Raw genomic sequence first — 16,645 nt, forward strand, 5'->3', positions numbered from 1 at the left:
CAACTCCAGAAGAGATGGGAATAAAAAAGAAAATAGCCAAAATTTACTTCCAAGCTTAATTAAATAAAAATAAAACTCAGACTTATCTCCCTCCCCCCGAGTGCTGTCGAGTTTGTTTTATGTGACAAAGTCTTGAGAGATTTTGGTCGTAGAAATAGTCCTTATAGAGAGCCAAAGTCACGCCCTTCTACTTATGGTCCATGGGACCTATCTTTCAAAAATAAGTATGACTGGGAGTCAATGAGAGATCAATATTTAGGGACAAGTCGATAGAGACTAGAAATTAGTTTGTCTTTTGCTATTGACAATTGTTCATTTTTTTTTAGAAGACAGGTTCCATGGATGCGAAAAGAAGGGGCGGGACTTCGGCTCTCTATGTAACAAGATAACAAGATAGTAACAACACATATTGTAAACATAATAATGACATGACAGCTCCCCAAAGGTGAAGAGAAAATATCTTGATCTCCCCCGGGTGGCTTGCTGCAGTATTGGTCATAATCCCATCACCTCCATGTTAACAGATATTAGTTATTAATATTATTATTAGTTATCTGATGTTACAAAATTGATCTAAAACGTTGTGATTGACGGCTGTAAAAAACTCGCAATTGGTCTACTGGGTGTACGGGCACAACTGGACAGACTCTGTCTTCAAATAATCCAGCATGGCAGCGCCCGTATCTGGGATATTTAAGGAAGAGGAGACATGTCGTCCATTTTATCAGTGTGGACCGAACGCTTGAGTCTGGCGAAGACGATGATGAAGCTGCGTTGTCATATAGGACAGTAAATGCAGTCTGACTTGTGAATACAAGTTGCTTGTGTGTGGTAAGCTGTCCATCTTCTTGAGTTTATTTGAAACAAACACATGGTTTCCTATTCTAAACTGCAGATATTTCCTTCCGCATGTTCGGGCCATGTCATAATCGGTAAAATCAGAGAGGCCCGGGTCCACTTTCAAACCCAACTTGTTATTGTTACCTCCAGAAAATCGAGTTCAAAGATGTTTATTGGCTGCAATATAATGTGAACAACTTCTTCAAGCAGGAATCTCCCATCTGCCGTCTCTCCCACATGATGTGAACGCCGCGGGGCAGGTGTTGCAGATCTGCTCTGGGCCGCCTCGCTTGCTGAGCCTCGTTCAATGCGGGCACTGTTAAGTGAGAGCGTGATTTCAGTGTTTTAGCAACTCCCCTGGCTGCTTCCCTCAAATGATTACACCAGCGGGGTTTACTTAAGGATGGGAGCGTGACAGCTGCTGGAATGCCTCTACTGTGCCCACTGAGAACGGGACACGGGTCACACCAACACTACAGTTACGCAGGCCTGGGCAGCCCGGTTCCACCAGGCAGCCGAAATGGGCCGTGGATCAGAGGGGCTCCTTCCCAACTTGGCTAGAGATGCTGCCATGGACTGTGTATTGTAAATGTCCTGCAGAACATTTACATCAATCCTTAACAGTGTTACATTATTTCAATTTCATTTAAGCCTAAAAGATTGACAGATTCATACTGAAAAATGAATAGAAAAGTTAGAAATCAGCCACATTAAAATTATTCAAAACGCTCAAAAACCAAAAGTTAAAAAAGTTACACCCACATTTATAAAGCTGCTGGAAAATTGATACCGCTGTCCAAAAAATGGATTTGGCAATTTGTGTGTGTGTGTTTGATGTTTCTGTGTGTGTGTGTGTGTGTGTGTGTGTGTGTGTGTGTGTGCCTGACCTACCTATGATAAATGTGGCAACAGATATAATGCTTAGGGGCATATCGTTTTTAGCACCTGAACTAAATTAAAAATCTGAGCTCTGTTGTGAATGGCACTATATGAGATCTGTTGTGGTTTTGTGTGTTTCTGTTTTATTTTGGTAGTCCGATTTTCTGTCTTGATTTTCTCAAGTTTGGCAAAGCTCCTCCAGAGCCAGAGAAGACAAATATTTCACAAGTTGAGCAGTTTCCTCCCCCTGATGTGTACATTAATCCTGTAAAACCAGTGGTGTGTCATATCCAATGTCTTCTTCGTCATGATGTTTACAGCAAAGAAAGACGAGACAGTGTCTGCACTTTGAAAGGTTCATAACACAATCATTTGGTATAGTTGTGTTAACATACCGTCGCTGAGTGACATAATGTGTTTGACATTTTGTCACCCCCAGGTCTGTGTGTTGATCTACCAGATCGCGGTTCTGTGCAGCTTCACCTGGGACCAAACGTAACTGAAAGGCGTGTTGGTCCACGGTCTTGTCCAGCTGTGTTTATTTCCTGGCTGGCAGCTCAGTGATGGTGACGGTGGTTCATGTTAGTCACGGCCCGGCTCCATCAGAGCAGTTACTCTTGGCCCGGCTTCAGACTGGACCAGAGACTTGATTGGTTGTTCAGGACTCCAGCCGGATATCAAGTCTTTGGACATGCATTCACAAAGCTCATCGTTTTATTTGTCTCTTCCTGTCTATGTGCGTATTGACTGGACTATTTGTCTGTGGAAGAATATCACAATATGAACCAATTTTTGTGCGAAAAGGGTTTATTGAAATGACCGGCTGCTGATTTTCATGACCCGGGTGCGATGGCCCCTGCTTGATCTATGTCTGCGTGTTCTCATTCTCTTCCTAAATGTTTTTAGGATGCCAGAGGAGCTGATACAGTCTGATATAACAGAATATAAAAGCCCAGACTATTTGCTCTCTCCTCCCTGCCGACATCAGAAGCCCTGGTGTTGGGTTTTCTTTGTTGTGATGTAGCTTACACACATTTTACACACATGAACACTGCTGATGCTACTGATTTTCATACCTCATACCTGTATCTAATTCACATTTATATTCTTTTTGATAATAAACACCTTTATTTTAGGTATTGGCATTTTGTGTCCCTCCCTAGTTTTTGTCACAGCCTAGAGCGAAGTTTATGACAAATTGGGGGCTCGTCCATTATATAGTTAGTGAGATAGTTGTATTCTTAATGATTTGATTTGGAATAGTGGTGTTAAATAAAGATGTAATGCTATAAGCTTATCACTTGAAGTGTACCCAGAGCTTTCTTAAGCAGTTTGTGTTTTTTGTCCTGCTGACTGTCTGTTTCTCTGGACCACGGAAGAACAGAGTTGGCAGAGAAACAACTCCACATGAAAGGTGAGGAGGTCCATTAGGCCAATTGACTGACAAAGTAAATTGATGTTGGAATGAGATTTAGTGTGAAACTGGCACTCAGAGGTCCTTCGTGCGAGACAGGCATGCCACTCATCAATCTGAAATCCATAAACATACTCATACAGGCTCAGGGAAGGTGGGAAAACGACTTGGCATGAATCTGTGCCCTTAGCCCACATAGTGTCATGCTCTAGCTGCAAGAGATAACAGCTCTCAGATCTCCAACAACCATAGGTGACTGCAACATGGGACCGTGGCGGCCTGGCTCACCGTAGGGGAAGGGAGTCACTCGATCAAAAGCATATACTAGCATACCTAGTCTGCTTTATTGTCAATTTCTTCACATGTCAAAACATACAAAGAGATTGAAATTACATTTCCCTCTATCCCACGGTGGAGACAAGACATTTTTAACCAATTAGGTCCACAGACAAACATAACATTCAAGTAAACAATATAAAAAGTAAAAATAAGAAGACACATACAATGAAGAAAATAAGAGCAGCAAAATTTGAGTTAAAAATATGCAATTATGCATACAGTCGACAGTCAATGTAATAGTGCGACAAGTCAGGCGGTAGCATAGCGGTGCCAGTTATGTAGAGCAGCAGAAATGTGTTCCTAAGTGTTTTCAGGACAACAGGACAACATCAACAAGTTGCAAAGTGTGCGAGTGTACAAGTGGAGTAGTGCAAGGCAGCCATTTTGGGTCCAAAGTCCAGGATGTTTACGTAACTGAGGGGAGAGGGGGGAGAGAGTTCAGCATCTCAACAGCCTGGTGTATGAAGCTGTTGGTGAGTCTGGTGGTGCGGGAGCGCAGGCTTCTGGACCTCTTACCAGAGGGCAGTACTAGATTGTTCAGCGATTTGTCTGTGCTGTTGTCTGTGAATGGTGCTTCTGCTGTTGTTTTTGTTTTTGCAGGGCATCTGGGAATCCTGCAACACTATCTCCTTTGAAATACGTTTCCGTACAACTAATTTTGTTTTGCCAAATGAGTTTGGGAGGAAACATAACAGCGTTCACTGGCGATGTTTTCTCCAACCCACAAAATGTGATATCCACCGACTCCTGAGGGAAACACCTGGCTCTACAGCAGCAAAACTCTCTATCATGTTCACCAAGCTCTCTGTGTTTGTCTACTGTTTGGTGCTGAGCAGAATAAAGTGCTACTAATGTTGATTATAGACACTTAAAAGATATGTACTTTAATCCTTCAAAATTAAGGATTAAAATATGTGTTTTAATCCTTCAAACAGACGGATTTGAGTTGAACCAGTTTCTCAAACATTTGGATGCTAAGCACTAAATTTTAAGCTAACTTCATTCAAAATGGTCATAATCCAATACTACACAATAATTTGGACAGGCAGTTATACTTTATTGGAATATAGTTATTGATTTATCATATCATATTTGCACATTGATGCACTGTCCTGCAGGCTTTGGTGACATGCTGGATGAACAAAAAGAGGCCGAGCATCTTAAAAGACAGAAAAAGGCTGACAGAAAATCATGTTGGGATTTTGGGAGAAAGTGTGTGTGTGTGTGTGTGTGTGTGTGCATGTGTGTGTGTTGGCACAAGCATGGGGACCACAGCTGCTTGTCATTTGGGCCTTAGCACGCATGGTCACCTGTTCTGAATAAAGTGGTAATGCCCCCCTCCCCTCTGCTCTCCTCTGCATTTATCATGTAGTTTACAGTAAGGTGATATTCAACATGAGGGCTACGTTCCCCATGTGCTGCTCCAGTACAAATCATGGAGCTTCTGATGAGTGTGATAACACACAGAGCTGCAGGGTCTTTTCCCCTCTCCTTTCACTAGTCATTTCCATACAGATCAGGCGAAGAACTGCAGAATCAGGTGAGACTCTGGCATTCTCACAGCTCTCTCCGTCCACTCGTTACAACGACGATGAAGGTACCGCAGTTTCATGCAGTTAATCCAAGGGTCCATTCCTCACTTTTCCCTGACTCTCTCTATCAAAAAAACAAAGTTATATCATGGAGTACCTTAGTTCTACAAGTATTTTTCCCTAGAACATTTCTAAACACCACATACTTTTCATCTCTGGAGGACCTCAACTGGTTTGATTTGCTAGTATTTGGTCCTTTATCATGGTAATGGACCTCAAGACTCGTTCATGTTGTTTGAAACAAGCATCTTTTGTAATTCTGTGACATTATTTATTGGTGGATGTGTATTGCACAATTCTTTGCAAATGTACTATTTGGAAAGTTATCAGCCACATAACTGAAAGGCCTGCAGGGAATTAAACCTATTACAGTGCTTTATATTTTAAGTTGATTGTACGTGTTTAATCTATAATCCAATTACGTAGTATCACACTGCCACAGTATTTGTTAAATAAATGTTGTGGAGTACAATAAGGATGAGGTTTGACTGGAGAAACTCAAGTAAAGTACAAGTACCTCAAAATTGTACTTAGTAGTACAAATGTGTGAAATGGGCTTGGGGTAACTTTCGAGTATTGGACTTTTGCAGGCAGTTAATAAGAAAAAGACTTTAGAGGTCCAGTTACCTACTTTGTCTTTCATCACTCTTAGTGTTTTGGCAAATTTGTCCATTTGGGCTATGGTATGGTAAGTAGACTCACTCACTCACTCACTCACTCACTCACTCACTCACTCACTCACTCACTCACTCACATACCCGGATTCTCGCCACCTGTGAGCCAGTGACAGTCCTGCTGCTGGCGGAGCGAAAGCGCAGCACCATCAGATAACAGGGGTGCTGGAGCGTGTACGGTTATACACAGGTGAGATGTGTGTGTATCTCAGGTGTAGGGTGGCGTGAAGAGAGCAGAGCAGCACAGTATTTGACCCAGATAAGAGGATTATTAGTTTATAAAACATCTTTCCTACACAGCTGGGCTGGGACCCAGAAGAGCCCTCTGTGGTTTGCAGTCAGCAGCAGTGGGGGAAGTTTGATTGATCATCACCCTGCAGCTCATCTGCCCTTGCCTGCAAGATGTTTATTTTAGGGCTGTCAACGTTATCACCTTAACGCACGCGATTAATCAAAAAAGAAAATAACTTATCATTTTTATCGCAAAGTAAGCATTTTATTGAAGTTTGACCACAATATCTTCCCGTTATCGCAGCACGGATGGTGATGCTACGCGTGATAAACTGACGACAGCAAAGTTAACAATCACTAAATGGATTGGGACAGACTGCAGGCCCATCAACACAGTTCAGGACCGGGCCCTTTAAGACATCATTCAGGGAGCCCAGGTGGCACAGTTGGTGGAGTTGGCGCCCATTTATAGAGGTTTACTTCTTGACGCAGTGGGCCTTGGTTTGACTCCGAAATCCGTCCCTTTCCTGCATTTTATTCCCCCTCTCGCTCCTCTTTCATGTCTTCACCTTTCTTGTCTGCTGTATACGGCCGTCCCGTTCTTCTTTTCCAAAATGCCTATTCACAACCTTTTCCTTAACTTAAGGGTGTTAATTTCACGAATTCTTCTGTGATTCTGTAAAACTGCGTCAGATTTTGAATTAAGGGGCCATGTTTTTCACTGAATTCTGTGAAGTCAGGTTGTCTAGGAACGTTTTCTGAGTAGTTATTGATCAAAATGTATTTAAAGCTTTTTTTTTATTCGAGTTGCTATACTTATAAAAAAAATATTCTTTTCAATTGAGACAACCTAAAATAATCAGTTTGCTCCAATCTTCAAAAAATTGTTGATGGAGTCCAACATTTCAGGTTGAACTGAACGGATTATTTACATTAAATTCATAAAGACAAATAACAATAATTTGTTTGCTTCACAAGAAAAAAAAAACAGTTTTTATTTGAGATAAAAAATACAGTTAATACAAGTATTTTGAGAGCATTTCTGTCCATTTGCCATTATATGTGTGTGTGTGTGTGTGTGTGTGCAGTTCTAGTCATCTTGGATTATTTATCCCTAGAGTGGCCTCACTTGTCATCACTGAAGGCAGCAGAGACCCGGGATGAATAACAAATCACAGAGACTAACTGGGAACACTCGTGCGGATGGGCGGCAACTGGTTCCAGTCAAGTTTTGCAGATCTCACGACACCACGATCATTTTAAAGTGTTCCCACGAACATCGTTATGCTAATGACCTTTATGAGGACTTCCTGGTCTTCGTCCAATCACACAGCTTTATCCATGGTGACTGTAGGTCATGCTGCGGAGAGAAAGTTCACACGATTACAGACAGATGAATGGGATATGATGACAAGCTTAATGGGCTCCGAATGTCAAGTCACATGCAAAAAAAAACTCTGATATATAAACACATACACAGCACTGAGTGTCTGAGTGTGTGTGTGGCCCTGAAGAGGTCGTACATTAGAATCCAGTTAAAAAGATATTTGAAAACTTTTAATTTCAAACCTTTAAATCTACAGTAGTTTGTTTGTGTGTCTAACTGGATGTTTCGGTTGCAACATCTGGCTCTGTTGCTTCACAGTCAAACCAAAGCCAGCGTGTGGTTTCCCTGCTGGGTTAAATTCACCACGCTTTGGGACCACGACACGCAGTGTTTCTCATGATGCTGTCCAATATCCATCCTTTCCTCACTTGTTTTTGTCTTTTATCTCATCTCATTGTCTATCCTTTCTTGCCATCTGCTTCTCAGTCCCTGGAAAATATACGGACACAGTGATAAGTTGTCTCTCACAACTTATCACTTATCTCTTACTCTTTTTTTTTACATATTGTACTGCTGTAAGTATAGGCTCTTTTGGGGATTTTTGTATTTCCTAGAGCATAACATTCTTAGAGCCCCTCTTTTCTCGTGTTTGACTGGACAATGTTGGGGATTGTTAAGTTCCTCTGACCTCAGTTCCTGTAACTCTTTCAGCTTTTACTTCATGGTCTTTTAACCTTTTTCCTGTTATGCATAGTACCCTTACTGACTTAGCAAAGTCTGAAACACAAACAGTACACATTCTTCACTGTCTGTTGCAATTCGCCTGTGTATGCTCATAAGACAAACATCACGCATTCAACCAGCTAATTGCACTAGTTGCACCCTGCTCTTCTATCTTCTTCCATCAAATTAATTAGGAGCCTTCATCTTCTGTGTTTCTCTGTTAAGTACTCCAGCCTTGTCGTTAAACGCCGCTGTGGCTTGTTGTTGTATGTGGCGCTAAAGTCAAGTGACAACGCTATGAAGGCCGTTGGCGTGCTTACGTCACTCCCTTACCCCTCCTACCAGTTACTATATGGCCACTTGGCCAGTGCAAATGCAAATGGTAAAACTGGATTTGGGGGAGAGCAGTAAGTAGGACTGTTTTGAAGTGTACTGTTCCGGTGACGATGTTCCTGTAACTACTTGGTCCTTTTTTTTTTGTCCTTATTTTGTCAAAAGAAAGGTTAAAGGTCCCATGACATGGTGCTGTTTGGATGCTTTTATATAAACCTTAGTGGTCCCTAATACTGTTTCTGAAGTCTCTTTTATATAGACCTTAGTGGTCCCCTAATACTGTATCTGAAGTCTCATTTATATAGACCTTAGTGGTCCCTAATACTGTATCTGAAGTCTCATTTATATAGACCTTAGTGGTCCCTAATACTGTATCTGAAGTCTCTTTTATATAGACCTTAGTGGTCCCTAATACTGTATCTGAAGTCTCTTTTATATAGACCATAGTGGTCCCTAATACTGTATCTGAAGTCTCTTTTATATAGACCATAGTGGTCCCTAATACTGTATCTGAAGTCTCTTTTATATAGACCTTAGTGGTCCCTAATACTGTATCTGAAGTCTCTTTCCCAAAATTTCGCCTTGGTGCAGAATTACAGCCATTAAAGCCAGTCCCACAATTAGTTTTCCTTAGGATGTGTCATTTTTAAGTCTGTAGCTTTTGGGGGGGGGGGTAAGGTAGAGGCTGAAGGTGTGGCCTTGACCAACTGCCACTTTGCTCATTTGCATTGCGTCCGGTGCTTAGTGCCGCCACAAACGATTGTTACTGGTTTTAAGAAAGGTTGAGTTTTGTACCAATGTTTAGATTAGTATAACAGTGATTGATACAGCAGATAGGATTCTGTCCAAAATTTGTGAACATTTTAACCTAATTTGCAGAAAAGTGGCAAAAGAGAATCCAGGTGTGTTTCCATGATGTTATGTGAATGTTAGGGATACAGTTGGTGGGGCCAATTTTCCAGTTGTAGGCCATTGCAGAGGAAGAGGGTGCAACAGTAGAAGTCAAACCATGGAACTGTGGAAAACAACATGGAAAACATGAAGGAAATATGTCATTTTATGTTATATGTAAAACTCTCAGGACGGTTACGGCCTCCACATCATGCAGTTTGTGTCTTCAGTGGGCCAATGGTTTACATGCTTAATGTACATCAGGATATATTCTCTAACTCTGTTTTCATTTTGTTTTTATAGAAACACCAATTTTTACACCAGCTAAGCATGCAAACATTTTTTAGAAATATAACTTTTTTCATATTTTTGCCATCTAATGCACCCATTGAAAATGCGGATAAAAAGAGTTAGAAGGAAGCACACATAGGGCCCTATTTTAACGATCTAAGCGCCCAGTGTAAAACGCCTGGTGCAGTTGCGTTTAGGGCGTGTTCAAATCCCATTTTGCTAGTTTAGTGGCTGAAAAAGGGGCTTCAGGAGCATTGTTCAAAGAGGTTGTACTTAGTGTCTTCATTAATTCATAGGCGTGTTTTGGGCGTGACCTGCAATAAACCACTCAGAGTGTCATCTCACATTTCCTTTGTACCTTGGCACATTGCGGATTTGCTGAGCAGGAAGAAGAGATTTTCAGGAGAAGAAACTGATCTGCTATTGGGTGGGATCACATTCACACGGAAATATCTTCATTTTTAATCTTATCAATTTGTGTGCGCTTCCCTGTGTGTGTAACAAGCATAAAGCGCGCGCTGTGCACAAGCCTGGGCGCGTTTTACTAATGCACTGTTAAACTAACAATGAAATGTTGCGTCATTGACTTCAGACCAGGTTTTTGTTGGTCAATGACGTGATCCCTTTTCTGCTGCCGCAAGGTAGCAATGTGCCAAGAAAGCACCTGAACACGCCTCCCTGCAAGACCAGCACGTCCACGGGCGCACAGATGGGCGCAGGTGCATTTGCTATTTCAACGACGTGGGTGCTGGACGGGAAACGGAGTGCAAGATGGGGCCCATTGGGTCGAGGTTTCCATTCATGCCAATAACTTTTAATCAAAGGTTGTTACAAGGATGAAATAAATATCTATTTTGCAGCTTTAAAGCTGCATCGAGTGGTCGTGTTTACGCATCCAGCACATACGAACATTACATTCATTCTGAGTTGTGTCTCTCTGGTAGTCACACTCCTTTTGCTTCTATTTTGGTCCCACTCAAGAGAAAAACTTCGAGCTCTTCAACCTCTACATGTTCATACTTTACTCACCACCTAGCTACTTTGTCTTGTTGCTGGTGCTGGCCAGGTAGCGTTTTGATTTATCAGAGCTATTTTCCCGCTGAAAACAGCTGCCGGCCGCTGCTGGAAAAGTGGTTGATGGGAGTTTGATGAGAGTGGTGAGGACTGAATTTAAACAGCAAAGTAGGAATCCAAAACAGTGAGCCGACATACTGCTGCAGGAACTGCAGAGTCGGGCATTCATTCTTTGTGGTGAGCTAATACGAGTGACATCTTTCACATCTCCCATAGGTTTTTTGATCCGTTTGTAATATCTATACATTGAATAACACAGCTTTCTACTGAAGTCTGCTGAGGTTTCTGCATGCACATCACTGAACTGATTCAATCTCTGCAGTAGTGAGACACACAGTCAGTCCACTGGCCTTGGACATTAAAGTCATGAAGTTAAGACACTGCAGACTTTCAGGACAGCTGAAACATCGCCGAGGCGGTTGAGAGGGAACGTGTGATGTCTGCATGCTGATTATTCATCATGGAGCAGAGTCTGTTTGCTTTCTTAAACCAGAATAGCTGAACATTCCTGCATAATCCATCACGAGACACGAGATGCTTGCTGCTCCCAAACATCTTTATTAGCATACAGCCCAATCTCCTGAACTCTCCTCCCCCTCATCTCCTCACTCCTGCTTTTCAGCCTGGAATGCCTTATCTCCTTTACACAGCGCTTATAAAACTTAATCTGAGTGTGTGTGTGTGTGTGTGTGTGTGTGTGGCGTAGTGCCCATTGCCTCTTTAGGGCAGGATATATGAGAGGTCTGGAACACCTCAACATGTATTATCCCAGCAGGACAGCTGGAGGCAGCAGCAGCAGCGATGGTGTTTGTTTGAACATTGTCTGAAGAAAGAGCAGTGTGCACAGTTTACTTTTGTAAGATTTACTTAAAATCTCCAATCCTTTCCTCATGTTCTTAATCCCTTTTTCTTATTTTTCTTTGTCCTGTTCTCTTTATCTGGGCAGCAGCCCGTGGCCACTCGGCTTGGGAAGGCTACGGACCAGGTAGAGAGTGTTAAGCCTTCATGATTACAGCTAAAGTGCGTAGTTTCTGTCTAATTCGAGGTAACGACAACACAACTGTCAGAGCATACACGTACAAACCTTCCGTGATCATGCACCCCCCACCTCCACACAGCTGCTAGTAGCCAAGGAGGACACGTGGATTAAAAAAGCATGATGGACTCATCTGAAGAGGTCATGATCTTTGGTCGAGTTTCTGTGAAACACAGAGAGAGTTGTGTTGAGCTGAGAGTCTTAATTAATTATTTATATAATAAAACATGAGTACTAAAACTTTAAAGTAGTCTAAATCAACGATGTTTCATGCTCGGGATTGCTCAGGTGATTTTAATAATCGCGTGCTCTTCCGTCCAGATCTTGAACTAACTCACCTCGTCATCTGTTTTTCCACCAATAACAAACTTATCAGGACATTTACAGCTTGGCTCACACACGGTGTGTTACCATGAAAGTGTCGCACAACTCCCCCTCTTCCTGTGGAAAGATTAAATAAAATGAATGAAGGTCTCTACGCTGCCATACAGCTGTGTGCAAAGTGCGCTGGATTTTTGGAGACGTCTGAGGTTCTCTGCCAAACTAGTCTTCATCGACGACGCTTCACTTCCCATCTTCTCTGCTTTTCCTCTTTCTTCTTGTCTTGCCGTTTCCTCTTCTTACATTTCCTCGTCTTTGCTCTTTTCCTATCCCATCAATTCCTTTTCCTTTCCTCTTTCTGCCATTTCCTCTTCTCTCCTTTCATCTTCCGTATGTTACTTACCTTTGTCATCCTCAACTTTCCCCTCTTTTCCTATCACATCTTCTCTCCCTTCTCTCCCTTCTGTCTTCTATCCTTCCTACTCCTCGTTCTGTTCTTTCATCTCCTCTTCCCCTTTTCTTTACTTCACTCACCCCCTTTCCTCTCATGTCCTTTTTCTCTCTTTTTCCATTCTTTTCCTCTCCACTTCTTCCTCTACCTCTTGACCTCTACTCATTGCTTTCATTTCTTTCTTTGTCATCCCTCTTTTTGTCCTTTTTCTTTGTCCTCCTAATTTTCCTCTCTGTCCTCTTCTGTGATTTCTCCTTATGTCTCCTCTTGTTCTGTCTTCTTTCTTTTCTTTTCCCGTTCCCCGTCTTTTCCACGTATGTCTTTTATCTCCTCCTTTCTTCTGTCCTCTTCTTTCCACTATTTTCTCCCTTCTCATCCCCTATTCCCATCTTTTCATCTAATTTCCTTTTCTCCCATCTCTAATTTCCTCTCTTGTCTTCTTTCCTCTTGTCTTTTCCCCTCTTCTCGTCTCATTTTCTCTTCACTACTCCCTTCTCCTCTCATCCCCTTTTTTCGCCTTTTGTCCTGTCACTTCCTCCCCTCTCCTCTCTTTTCCTTCCTCTCCTCCGGAATGCTTCGTTGTTTCGACCTGTTCATCAGTGTGATGGATGGAAACACATTCCACATTCGTCAGCCAACTCTCTGTCTCACCTCTTCTTCCATCGCTTTATCACAGCCAGTCGTCTTCAACGAGGCCTCTCTCAGAGTCTCACACGCAGCCAAGACTCACCTCTTCTCTGGCAGAACAAATCAAATCGCCTTAAAATATAAGACATCTGCTTTTGCTAGGTATCAACAGTACTGGGGCGGTACATATTGCTGCCATACAGGATGGGGCTGATGTTGGCCTTTTACTGTATTAAGCTCGGTTTATGGTTTCCATTGTGTTCCCGGGCGTGTTTTCAGACACTTAGAGTATAAATCTGAGCCTGTTAGCGGCAAAATCAGCAATTTTGTGAAGGCAAATACAAGCTGGACAATGACCCCGTTAACTTACATTGTAGCAATCTCGTTTAATTGTTGTTCCCATTAGTCGCTTAGACACAAAAGCGCAAAAATGCCATCATCAATCAATCAATCATTTTATTATATGTCGAACAAATACTGCACCGTGGGGGAAGCAAAGCAATGGTATAGAAAAATAAAGGATTACAAATATTTTTTTGTTGGTGTATTTCTATGAGTAGCTCCTGTTGTGCGTTTCTTATTCATTTCTGCGTTTCCTCAAGGTAAATAACATTTCGGAGGACTAACGGGCTAGAGCAGGCGCCCTGTCTTTTTTTTTTTTTTTTTACTTCATTGCCCAAATTGAACATTACAGGCAATTTTAGCAACACAATACAGTACAATTAAACTTTTTTTGTTCCTTTCTAATCAACAAAAATAAAAAAAATAAAAAAAAACAACTACAAAAGGGTCACCCTGTGTTGAGCTTCGTTCAACAACCATATTGACTACATAGACGCAGGATAAATACACCATTACACATCAGTATGTTTAAATTATTTTAAATCAAGCCCTAGAATGACAGGAGTCCATCTTAGGCTCCCTGTCTTCTAAGACCCCATCACAGCATGTTGACATAGAAGTCGTGGATGGAAAAATATGGATGAAGCAACATAGCTGTTGGGGGCTAAAGAAAAAGAAAGAGGGAAAAGGAGATGGAGATGGCATGACAGTGGATGCAACAGCAGTTAACTAAGAGGATGGTGAAAGGCTACAGGTAGGATTTAAAGTGTGACACCTGTGCTCGGAGGCTTGAAAATGTTCATGTTAACAGACTAGCTAGTGGTTGCTAACACTGGGAATGTAGCAGTCAAATGGGGGTTTACCATAGAATCATGCATGGATTTGTTACCAAACTTGGAGGCTTGCAACTACTCATGTTAACAGACTGTTCTCAAACTAGCTTGTGTTGCTAACAGTAGCAGCTAAAGTGGGGTTCACGGCTAGCAACAGCCAGCCAATGTGGCTAATTGCAATATTTAGATTTTGGTTAAAACCCAATGGTACCATTCCCATGCACGACATATCTCAATTCGATTAAGGTCAAACAATAACTGGTAAATATACGGTAGCGTGTACAATAAATGTCAATATTCTGGAAAACATGCTTATTCAAGAACTCTATTTAACCATTGAATCATTTATAGATTTTATTCTACCATTAGCTTCTCATGCTAGCTGTGTTGGAAGACAGACGGACTAAAGTTACATCTGTTGGGTGATATGGAGGCTGTGATAACAGTGTCACATCTCTCTCTCTCTTTCTCTCTCTCTCTCTCTCTCTAGCTCTAGCTCTCTCTCTCTCTCTTTAAAGGTCTGTGCTAAGTGGCTCTCCATATTTATAGTTTTTAAAATGTACTTTTTTAATTGAAATTTCAACAGCATCACAACCTTATGGCATAATAGTTGTCTGATGCCATCACTAGGCTGATTTAACAATTTAATTCAGCTATATTTAAAGGTGCTGTAAGCGATTTTGGGTGAGGTTACTTCTTGTTGTATTAGTATATATATAATAGTATATTTCAAATAAAACAAGACTTGCTTGACCCTCCCTCCTCCTCATCCCGTCCCCTCTCCCTCCCTTCTGTGTTTCCGGGCACTAACCCTCCCACCACCCCCACCCTCAAATCCTTCTTGTTGGTTATTGGCTGAACGCTGGAACACTGTGTGTAGCTTCGTGGTGCAGGTGGGCACAGTTTATCTTTTTAGCCATTTGCAGACCCTGGGGTGTCCAAAGAGACCGTGTTTTTTGCAGTGTGTTCTAGGGACAGGCAGCTAGCAGATAGTGAGGAGGTGTTTACTGTATGTGACAACACATGTTCTGGCCCAAAACACACGTCACATCGTGACATGTTGACCTTTAAGTGCGAGTTTATTTCAGTGAGGTGAGGACGGTGGATCAGGAAAGACCAAGGGGAAGGCAACAGGTAGGTCTAGTATTAGGTGGAAATGTAGGGGGAGCAGATTCATTTCTTCATATTATTAATATAGAAAAACTAATATGGAAAACATATAAAATAAGTGTATTTGACAATATGACTTAGTGGAGAAGAACACAGGCAAGTGAATGACACAGACTTGAAGTTGCGATGGTGACGTCGATTACTGACTTCAAAACTCACACTTGCAAGTGTTCAATTTAATTGCAAATGCTGGAAGCATTACTACCAACCTTATCTAAAACAAATAACTCTTGTTATCCAGTTCCTCTCTCTATATACTGTAAATATTAAACATGTTTGTTTAAGTCCTGTGTGACACCTCCTTGAATGCTGTAGATCTGCTTTCAGAACATGTGGTGGACAGAGTGTCTGCAGTGTGGCACTGTGTATGTTTTGTGTGTGAATACATGTGCATATCAGTGTGTGTACAGAGAATGTGTGTGTAACAGCATAGAGGCCATTTGTGTTTAATTTAGGTTTGGGAGGGAAGGGGACCCAGACTGAGAGGCCTGTCATCACTGGGAGAGGACTGCTCTGCTCGGCAACCTCATCTTCATAATGGCTTCCAGTTGCTCGTAAAAACACACTGAACCATGGGAAACCAAGACAGGCCGGCGGCCATCAGAACCTCCTCAGATGTCCGGCTGGCAATAGCTGTAAGAGCTGGTGTGTGTGTGTGTGTGTGTGTGTGTGTGTGTGTGTGTGTGTGTGTTTGTTTGAGTGTGCGTGCATGTCAGTGTCTTGGTTTTTGTGGGTGTTTGAGTGTATGTGTATGTGTGTGTGTGCGTGTGCATGTGTCCGTGTGTGTGTGTGTGTGTGTTTGTGCGTGCGTGTGTCTGTCTTTCTGTCTGTCTGAGTGTGTGTGTGTGTGTGTGTGTGTGTGTGTGTTTGTGCGTGCGTGTGTCTGTCTGTCTGTCTGAGTGTAAGTGTGTGTGTGTGTGTGTGTGTGTGTTTGTGCGTGCGTGTGTCTGTCCGTCTGTCTGAGTGTAAGTGTGTGTGTGTGTGTGTGTGTGTGTGAGGTCTTAATCTTATCTTATCATCCAACAGCAGTGTTTCAGATTCACATGGGTCAACATGGGCATTGATACACAAAGTTAACAGGAGATTTCTATAAATCAAAGAAAGCTTCTACACGTTTCGTAGTGACAAACTGACACTACACCAATTCTGTTTTAGTTGTTTGAAAGACACAATGAGGCATGCCAGATAGAATTAGATTAGATTAGATTAGATTAGATTAGATTAGATTAGGTTAGATTAGATTAGGTTAGATTAGAT

At 42.0% G+C, this 16,645-nt stretch overlaps 1 protein-coding gene across 1 annotated transcript in view; it reads left to right on the forward strand.

Moving 5' to 3' along the window:
* Positions 1 to 15,009, forward strand: part of LOC117944111 (histone H3) — a 33,867-nt gene extending 18,858 nt beyond the window's left edge. Inside the window, exons 3-5 of the mRNA XM_034870674.1 lie at positions 3,169 to 3,175; positions 9,948 to 9,957; positions 14,979 to 15,009. The gene's annotated coding sequence lies outside the window, so the exon portion shown is untranslated. The remainder of the gene's footprint in view (positions 1 to 3,168; positions 3,176 to 9,947; positions 9,958 to 14,978) is intronic.
* Positions 15,010 to 16,645: the final 1,636 nt, after the last annotated feature.

This window comes from Etheostoma cragini, chromosome 4, assembly GCF_013103735.1.
Source record: "Etheostoma cragini isolate CJK2018 chromosome 4, CSU_Ecrag_1.0, whole genome shotgun sequence".
Classification (NCBI taxonomy): domain Eukaryota; kingdom Metazoa; phylum Chordata; class Actinopteri; order Perciformes; family Percidae; genus Etheostoma; species Etheostoma cragini.